Genomic DNA, 7,481 nt, shown 5'->3' with positions numbered 1-7,481 from the left:
ATTTTATATTTGAAATAAAGTAACCTCAAAAAATACGCATATAAAGAGGCGCGCGAAGTATTGAAATAATGAGAATCGCCAGCATCGAAATCTGGAAATATTAAAATCCCAATCTCGTGATTTTATTTCAAAGCAGTTAGTAGATAGAGATGTAAATAGTACCGCCGAAGTGGTCCGACCGGCAATTGTGCACCTTCGAGTTTTCCAATTCAGAAGAGGACAGCTGGGTTGCGCGTGCAACCCAGTCATGTACTTCGTCTCCTACTATATTTCACACGGACAAGATTTGCGATAGTATTGGAGTGAACGTCGTTTCAAATCTGGGATCACTGGTTACCGCCTGAGCGTGACGTAATATTAGAATACTCATGGACATAGGAAACAAGGGACAGTTTTGTCGGCAAAAATGCTCGTGCGCATAATCAAATGGCACATCGTAAGATAGCGGCTCTCCCCACTCATGGAATTCTCCCCTCTCCCGTGGATTCAACCCTGATCGCCAAGTTAGGATGGCATGCCTAGTCCCATGTTTCCTATGTCCATGAGAATACTCAATAACATAAAAGTCGTGCTATTCGATTCTACTCAGAATTTCTGTCATATAACGAATAAGAAAAGTAACAAAAAGACTGAAAAATCCAGAAACTTAGCAAAGTTTGTTTCTTGAACATTTTTTTGCGACATTAATTTAACACAGCACCTATTCTAATAATAAAAGTAACCCTTTGCGATTTATCTAACAATTACTTTTAGACATCTTGTAAGTAAACTAACAAAAAAACTGAACATTTAAGAAACCTAGCAACATTTCTTTCTGGAAAATTCGTTACAAAAATTTACATAACAAAATACATTTTCTAACATAGATCATTCTATTCTATTTCTCTTAGACATTGTTTTACATAGCTTTTAATAAAAGTAACAATCCACTGAAAGTTCGAGAAACCCAGCAAAATTTCTTTCTTGAAAATTTGTAAGATTAAAATAACAGAACACCTTTTTCTAATAACAAAATTCCCCCTTTTGGTACCTCTGGTAATTCCTGTTAACATAAATTTAAAAAAAACAGTAACTCAAAGGCTGAAAATTGAAGAAACCCAGCAAAATTACTGTTTTGAAATTTTTTGGCAAGATTATAATAACACAATACCTTTTCTAACAACTAAAGTTACACAAAAAAATGAACATTTTGCAACTTTTCTTCTTGAAAAATTAGTTTCTAAGGTCTAAATAAGAAAACACATTTTATATCAAAAGAGCCAATCTTTTCGGTGCCTTTCAGAATTTCTGTCACGTGGTTTTTAACAAAATTAACAAAAAAACTAAACTTTCGCGTAACGCAGCGTAATAGCTTTCTTAACCATTTTTAAGCAAGCCTAACATAAGATAACAGCTTTGCCAACATGAAAGGTTATTGGCTTCAATTCTTTTTAGAATTTCTATTACATAGCTTGTCACAAAAGTAAAAAAAAAACTAAAAATTCAAAAAACCTACTACAATTTTTTTCTTGAAAATTTCTTCGCCCATCACTGGTATTTCCCTATAAATGTGTAAATTTTTCACTTATGACCCATTTGTATCTACTTCACCAGAGAAATTTCACTGCTTCAAACATAGCGAGTAGAGTTCAATGCCTATGCGAATCGCTAGCGAAACGTTTTTTTAAACTATCATTACAAAAATACTTTATTAGTTAGTAATCTGACCAAAAATAATTCATTTCTTTCTTAGAATTAAAGAAGAGTGACACAAAGTTAAAATATTTTTGTCAAAAAATACCAAAAGAGCTTCGGAAACCGGAACCTTGAACCTGAAAATCTAGGGATCTATTATGTGATATGTTGCCATTTTTTTTAAATATATCAAAGTTTGTAATCAAAACAGAAATCTGTTAAATGTGTTTTTTAAATGAAAAAAAAAACAAAAAATGGGAAAAAATAAATGTATATCATGTCAACGCCATTAGTGCATTATTTTGTGAAAATAATGAAAAGTGTAATTAATTTAAAACTTTATTTGACATTTATTAAGTCTTAAGAGATATATGAGAGGTTCTCGTCAAAGTGAAACCTTGTCTGTTGCGTTTCTCAATAGAAAAACTACCCGAAATATAAATTTAAATCATGTGACCGGAAGTATGCATTATTTTCTAAAAATGAGGAGAATTTTCAATATTTACTAACTTTGTTAATATTTGGACATTTTTAAAAAAAGTATTAAAGTTTGTCATCAAAATGAAATACTGTAGGAGCTGGGTGAAATCCTGTGTGCTATTCTCAGTTATCAGATTTTTCTATTGAATATTATTTAAATTGTTGTGCTGATTACGAAAAAGTAAGGTGGACCCCGAAAATTGGAGAGGTTTCGAGTTATTCGCGTTTTAATTTGTTTTAATTAATGCAAAAATCCTGTTGTAATTTGGGGTTTTTCGAAAGTTCAAGTATATGGTCGGCTAGAAAACCGATTTAGGCAGAGAAATCTCTTCTATCATCTTTTGATTTAATCAACTGTTAACATAAAAAACTGAAAATTACGTTGAAAAATGAGAAAAAATAAATTTATGATTATTTTGGTTAAAATATGGATTTGGCAGGAAAAAGCCTGAAACAAAATTTGGACTACTCTCAGAGGAGAATTTTTTTCTGAGCAAATATTTTTTTATGAAAGTCATCAATTTCGAGATAGCATCGCCTAATGAAATAAAAAAATTCAGAGCCAGAATAGAAAGGCTGTTTTCTTGCTAGAAACCAATTTTATCATGAAAAGTTATTCTAATGTTTATACTTAACAAGCTAATGCGCTTTTCTGAATATACATACTTTGACGTCCTGCACCTTTAACAATTTTTCATCAAACCTTTTGGAAATTTGTACATAGATAATGCGAAGCCTATTTAAAAAATTTGCCTCAGCTAGCTTAAAATCAAATAATATCACTTTCTGCTATATACAATAATAAACCAAGCCTCTTTTTCAGTTTCTAATAATCGGAGACTTCTAATAAAGCTGAATAATTTTCATACAAGTAAAATAATAAAATGGTTTTCAAAAAATATTTGTATTACTTGTACTTTGTTAATTGTTAAATTTTTTGTTCTTGTTAAAATGTAATGGATCCTTATTGCTGCAATAAAGAAAAATTTTACAGTGGAGGCATGCGGCCCCCACACACTATGCCAAATTTTTGCTAAGCCAAAGACGTAATCTTGTCGCTCTTGCAAGAGGCTCTCGCATTCGAGCACAGATAGCCAGAAGATTTGATTAAAAATTGCTAAAAGTGCTGCACATCAAAGTATGTACATTCAAAAATGCGCGTTAACTTGTTAAATACAAACATTAGAATAAATTTTCTTTATGAAAGTTGAAGTAGACCCAAAAAGGAGTATTTTTTATCTCTTGCAATTTCTTAATAAAATTGCTTCCTACAAAGAAAACCACCTTTCAATTCTGGCTCTGAATATTTTTATTTCTTTAATCGATGTTTTCTCGAAATTGATCACTTTTATCAAAAAATGTTCTCACAGAACGAAATTCTCCTCATTGAGTAGTCCAACTTTTGTTCCATGCTTTTTCCTGTCTTGAATGTCATGAAAATTTCAAATAATATCTAATTTACGTTACATTTATTTATTTGAAAAAATGGATAGTAGCTTGTCGTCAAAATATAGCCTTACGTTTTCAATGCTTCGCTCGAAAAACTACAAAAAAAAGTTTAAAAAGATAAATTTCCATTATGCAACCGATAGTGAATAACTTTTAACAAAAATAAAAAACACTGAAATTTGGAGAAACCAAGAAAAATTTTGTTCTAATAACAAGCTGAAAATTCGCGAAAGACAGCGAAATTGCTCATTTGAAAGATTTTAAGCGAATTTTACATAAGAAAACACCTTTACAGAAATAACAAAAGTAAAAGAAGTAAAAAAAACTGAAATTTGAGAAATCAACCAAAATTTCTTTCTTTAAAAATTGCTGGCAACATTAAAATAACAAAACACCTTTTCTAACTATAAAATTTATTATTTTTGATTTCTGATAGAGTCTTCATTACGTAATGAACAAGAAAACTAGCATGGTGACATTTCTCTAAAATTGAGTTAAATTTTCACTTAGGACCTATTTATATTCGCTTCACCGAAAATAATCCACCCTTTTGTAGAATTAAAGAAAACCAAAACAAATTTAACATCTTAACCCCTTTTCCTCAAAAGCTACCGAAAAGGTTGTGAAAGAGAAATAGTAATCATGCAAGCGGAATGAGTGCAAAACTTCTTGAAAATCTAGGGAAATTTAAATACCCTATTTGATTCTGCTATAATTAGCCATTTTTTGAAAATAGATCAAAGTTTTTTAAAATGGGGACCCTTTTCACAGTTTTCTTTGAACGAAATACTACCCAAAAAAGTATAAAAAATAAATTTCAATCATGCGGCCACACGTAGTACATTATTTTTGGTAAATCATGAAAAGTATACACAATTTATCACTTCTGTGACACTCATTGATTTTTTGAAAATAGGTCAGAGGTTTTCGTTAAATTGAAACCTTGTCTGCTTTGATCCTGGATGGAAAAACTAACCAAAAAGCTATTGAAACAACAATTTAAATCGTATCACTGCAAGTAGTGCATTTTTTCAAATTATGAAAACTGTAAATAATTCCTAACTTCTGTGACATTCGTTGATCTTAAAAAAATAGATCAAGAGGTTCTTTTCAAATTGAAACCTTGTCTGTTACGTTCCTTGAGGAAAAAACTGCGTGCAAAATTTTGGAAACATAAATTCTAATGCATGTTTGAATAGTTAGTAACAGAATCCCTACCACATTAGGTTTGCGTAACAAAGGAATAGCGTTGACATATATTTGTATATTTTTACTATCATTCATACATTTTTTAGAAGTAAACAGTTTTATCTTACATTAAATTTTATTGCAAAAGTGCTAAAAATTATGTCACAGAAATTTTAACAATAATCAAACTAATCTCTTTGACAAAGATTAAGAATTTTAGAAAAAGAAGTTCATAACTTTTTTATATATTCTTTTTTATTACGCGTATGTTCTCCAGTAGTAAACAGTTTTATTGTGCATTAAATCTAACTCACGATTTGGACAGAGATTGGAAATTCTTGAAAAACAAATTCATAGATTTTCTGTATTTTTAAAATGATTTGAAGGTATAAAAATGTTTACTTACATTTTTTAATCACGCCAAGAGAAAATAAAATACAATTTTTATTAGGCATACATTTTTTCAAAGTAAACAGTTTGGTTGTACATTACATTTTATTATAAAGAAACATTTTTATCACGCATACATTTTCTTGAAGTAAACGGTTTTATTATACATTAAATTTTATTAGAAACTTGTAAAATATTATGTCGCAGCAAGTTAAAAAAAATTATCAAATTTACGGCTTGGAGAGAGATGGGGATTTTGTGCAAAACTAATTAATACATTTTTTGTACTTTTGGAATTATTCAAAAATATACAAATGCTTAATGAAACTTATAATTTTGGCCGGGATAAATTTAAAGCTAATGTTAATTATACTAGCTTGACGCAAAAACTATTAGGTCTCACAACTGTATTTTTTTTGTGAGATGTAATATTTTGCGTGTCTACTGCAAAGAAGAAATTGAGGTCCCTGCGAAAAGTCCCAGGGAGATATTTACCACCGGCACAGTACCACGCCAGTACCCACAGGCGGAGTTCGGCAATGGCGCGGTACTGTTAGAATACTGGCAGGATTACTGGCTTTATACCTGAAACAACCCTAATGATAACAATGTTCTGCACTGACTTGCATTATTTAGCCAGTACTGGGCTAATATTTACATTTGGTACTGGTGCGGTACCCTCTGTTAGTACTGGCCCAGTACTGACTCAACCAATACTGCAAACTCGGCGAGGTACTGACCTGTAGTACTGGGCCAGCATTAAAGTTCACCACTGGGCCACTACTGCAGATTATTACTGGGCAGGTACTGGTCACAATCCAAGTGATAACGTTTCCCAGGCAGAAATACCCCACCGGCCCAGTACTGGCCTAGTACCGCCTGTCGGAGTTCCAGTACTGGCTGGATGTACTGGCTTGAAATTCTTGGCGGTACTTGCCTGCCAGTACTCGCGCAGTAATGAATGTCAGTACTGGGGCAGTACTGGCAAACTTCTGGCGTACGAAAATACCGGAGCTAATTTAAAAAATGATAAAAAATTATTTAATTGTTTTAAAGACCATCCATTCATCATAATACAACTGCATATCGTCCGAATATTATTTATAATTACAAAAATATAATTTTCAAACTTTTTTTAATTTGAACATCCACTATTTCTATAATCTAAAGATATAACAAAAAAGGTATTTGAAAAATAAATAATAATTGACTACGAGTATTTTGTCAATACATGTTAATAACACTGCTTAAAATGAATACGTATATTTCACTTTTACACATTAAATTACAAATGATATTTCTAACGCTACGGGGTTTCGAACCTACATTAACAAACCTAAATCTATCGCCTAGCAGTCGGGAGTGCTAACCACTGCGCTAATCCGACAAGGTGAAACTCTGAAAAAGCCATCCTCATAAGCTACAGTTCAGAAAACTTAAAACGGCCACTTTTAAACTCTTTTTCTCGGTAATCTTTTTATCATCATACGGCATCAAATAGATATAAAAAATTCTAACTGTTCACAGGAATATAAATTAAATAATTTTTAAATAAATTATTTAAATCGACTACAATTTTTCTTCGTGTAATATTTTATTTTTCCGCGTTTTAGAATATTTAAAAATTTTTTCAATAACAATTTTCTTTAAACTTTCGCGTAGCGATTTGCTTTTTAGGTGTTTTAGACTATTCTACAACGATTAAGACAAATTTCTCGACATTTAAAAACACCATGACAACATTTATAGACGTGTTTTTTAAGTCTATTTTTGTACTACTGGCATAGTGCCGCCCCAGTCGTGCAGCCAACGTTCTACCAGTACTGGGCGAAACACCGGCTGCCTGTACTTGTGGGCAGTACTGGTCCTATACTGCACCGGTGGTAACTCCGGAACCCAGGTGCGAAATGCGGTCGGATGCCAGGGCTTGACAATCGGCCCAAAGTCGGCCCTGCTATGGTTACCGATCTACGGTAACCAGAATTGGGCCGACTAAGATGTTTTCAAGCTGCCATAGTCGAACCAACGTTGGCGACGGACGTCGGCTGCGAGCGAAAAGCCGACTGTCAGCCCAATTCTGGCCCAACTATGGTACGACAATCGAATAAATTGTGACAGATTGGCCGTTACCACCACAATAATACGGTCCGTCCGACTCTGGATACAGCAGTCGGATTGACATAAGTCACCTTGATGCACCCAATGGTCGGTCAAACATTGGCCCGAGCATGAGCAGACCGTCGAATAAACTCTGGTTGATTGTTACAAAAAGACCGTGAAACTGCAGTCGGCCCGACTGT

This window comes from Belonocnema kinseyi, chromosome 7, assembly GCF_010883055.1.
Source record: "Belonocnema kinseyi isolate 2016_QV_RU_SX_M_011 chromosome 7, B_treatae_v1, whole genome shotgun sequence".
NCBI classification, from domain to species: domain Eukaryota; kingdom Metazoa; phylum Arthropoda; class Insecta; order Hymenoptera; family Cynipidae; genus Belonocnema; species Belonocnema kinseyi.
Note: the sequence above shows the minus strand (reverse complement) of the source record.